Source organism: Lupinus angustifolius, chromosome LG03 (genome assembly GCF_001865875.1).
Source record: "Lupinus angustifolius cultivar Tanjil chromosome LG03, LupAngTanjil_v1.0, whole genome shotgun sequence".
Lineage (NCBI taxonomy): Eukaryota > Viridiplantae > Streptophyta > Magnoliopsida > Fabales > Fabaceae > Lupinus > Lupinus angustifolius.
This window is the reverse complement of record NC_032011.1, coordinates 8,872,793-8,875,762: the sequence shown is the minus strand read 5'-3', so window position 1 is coordinate 8,875,762 and position 2,970 is coordinate 8,872,793. Positions and strand designations below refer to the sequence as shown.

Here is a 2,970-nt window from a genome sequence, read left to right as displayed (position 1 = left end):
GGTGTTTTTTATATTTCACACCCAAAATTTCACACTCATGGTTTTCAACAAACCATGTTCCAACAATCCCCCACTTGAAATTAAAAAACGATTTCCGAGAATATTTGTGGTCTCAATAAGATTGTGCATAAACAAAGGTGTCATGCGACTTGAACCTTTGCATAGTGAATAAAATCCAGATTTTACTAGAGTGACTCGTAGTCTAGAACTCTATCTCCAACATCAAACCACACACAAACTTTTCAAAGGTGTATTCTGTAAAGCCCGTGTGTTAAAGGTCATGCACGTCTATCCTAGTATAGTGAACGCTCTAGAAACTTATGCCCCAAAATTTCATAAGAAGCGGCCCCCACTTCCACATTCACATATGTGAGTCTATCAAGAGTACTTCTATAGCTTAGGTACTCCACTCCAATTGGAGTATAGATCTCATTAAGAGTTTTAACTCATCCTTACATATGCTACAAGAATCATGCTGCTCATAATTTTATAGCATGTTCATTCTCATATCACTTCACAACTTGTTATTACCCATTGAACCTATTTCTTGGGATCTCCAGTCAGTTAGGTCGGGTTACCATCATGAGTGATCCTCGTTCTAAGGGCAATAGTCTCATACTCTTAGAAGTTTACCATCATGAGTGATCCTCGTTCTAAGGGCAATAGTTTCATACTCTTAGAAGTATTATGGACTTTCTCTCTAGCTAGTCCTTTCGTCAAAGGATCTGCTAAGTTATTCTCAGTGCGTACATGATCCACTCTAACAACTCATGTAGAGAGTAACTCTCTAATGGTGTTGTACTTACGACGTATTTGTCGCTTCTTACCGTTATAAAAGCAGTTCTCAATTTTTTTTTGCAATAGCCGAGATACTTTCACAATGGATCAACACAACTGATCTATGTTTTTCCCATAGGGGAATCTCTGCAAGCAAACTTCTCAGCTAACTTGTTTCTTCATTAGCTGTTGCTAATGCTATCATCTCAACTTCCATAGTGGATTGAGATAACATAGTCTGTTTCTTGTTGGACTCTAGATAGTCCATCTCATCATTTATGGTTTCTCGCCACAAATCAACATCCAAAGAAGTCAAAAACTTCTTGGAGAGTTGATGAATTATCCTCCAATATATAGACCATATAATCAGGTCTATACTCTCTAACAATTATTGCTCTCTTACTTCTTCTAGTTTCTATTTCAAACCTTTCATTTTCTATCATTATCTCTAATCACAAGCATGTGGCTAGTTGATGTTCCCCCACTATTCCTTAATTTAAAAAGGAATTTCTTCTCATTAAAGTCAACATCGTTAGACTCAATGATTATTTTGCATTAAGGTCGTAATGCCTATACACAATATTGTTTATATCATACCCAATGAATATATATTCACAGGCTCTATGAGTTTAACTCTCTAGGGCCATACCATCACAAATAATTTCATGAGCAATTTTATGTATCTCATAGGACTGAGACTCTACTGATTTATTATCAGTCATTTGATACTTGAGGTAGTGATAATATCATATATATATTTTATCTTAACTTCCTCGGTATCATATTTCTTTATTTTTCAAGTGCATACCAAATTAATCTGGCACACTTGTATGGCTGTAGTAATCATACAGATCATCAGACAACCCATTCAGAATGAAGTTCTTTCATAAGTAATTACTTTCATTCTAGAGAGCTATTTCAATAGCCAGTTTATTCCTTTCATCTTTTTCAGCCTCATCCGACACCATTGGGATGTCGGTTTTCAGAACGTGGGCAACCTTTCACATAGTGAGAAAAAAAATTCATCATATGTTGTCAACGTTTGAAATTTGTTCCGTCAAACCAAAATGGCTTGTTCAGGTCATAACTGTTCGGTCCAGTAATATTATCTACGAATGTCATTGCAGTCAAAACGTCTTCAAATTGTTGTTACCGTAGCTTGCAACAATTCTAAATGGCACGAAATAATACTTAATGGCTGAGTCACGACCATGTCGCTCTCTTTAAGATGTTTCGTGGCACTACCCAAAATGTTCAAGCAGACTATCAACCACGCCGTCCCTAGGATAAAACAGCCCAGATCTATGTTATCGAATTCTTACTGCACTGTAAGAACCAATCTCGAATACACCCTCCACAATATGGCTACTAGTGCCAATTCTCGAAATTATCCACAATATAGTTACCCGTGCCAATTCTCTTCCCACAATACTGACTACCAGTGTCAGTTTTCCAAATGCCCACAATATGGCTACTTGTGCCAATTCTTTCCCCCAATACTGACTACCAGTGTCAGTTCTCGAAGTTTCCAGAATATGGCTACCTGTGCCAATTTTTTCCCCAATATTGACTACCAATGTCAGTTCTCGAAATTCCCACAATATGGCTGCTTGTGCCATTTATTAGTGCCACGAAAAGAAAGGGGGAGAAGTTTGTCGGAAATGCATCGGTGGAAAATATAAGGGAGAAAGAAAAAGTTGAATGAAAGCGCACTCAACTTGGGGCAAGAAAATATATAGGGAGGATGCTTCTATTTATAACTTGGGATTTTTTCCAAGTTCCTCATCTCTCCTTTGTGGGACTTGAGAGTTGTTTTTTCAAAACTCTTCTATGCGGGAACTTTGGTTTTGTTAATTTTATTTTTCGGATTGATCCTAGCATACTTGGTGGTATAGTGCTGGAATTTAGCCAGAAGGTCTTTGACATGTCGATTAAGACTAGGGCACAACAAATGGAGAAGATGTTATGAGAGCCGGTAAATAATGGCAACATTTATAAGACAATATTTTCTTCTGACAATCTGCATCATTGTGCTTTTATTAAAGAACTATTACATTCTTGTTTATTAGAAGTTGTGTTGGTATGTATTTCTCTAGAGTGGAATGTCATCATTTTGCAAATAAAATCTACCTTTTTCTAGCTTCTTGTGCTTATTATCATTCCAATTTGTTGGATTATATATATATATATATA

The 2,970-nt window shown here is 36.6% G+C and overlaps 1 protein-coding gene across 1 annotated transcript in view; it reads left to right on the top strand.

Moving 5' to 3' along the window:
• The window catches only part of LOC109343323 (ATP synthase subunit O, mitochondrial-like), an 8,767-nt gene extending 6,010 nt beyond the window's left edge, over positions 1–2,757 (top strand). Inside the window, exon 5 of the mRNA XM_019581561.1 lies at positions 2,645–2,757. The gene's annotated coding sequence lies outside the window, so the exon portion shown is untranslated. The remainder of the gene's footprint in view (positions 1–2,644) is intronic.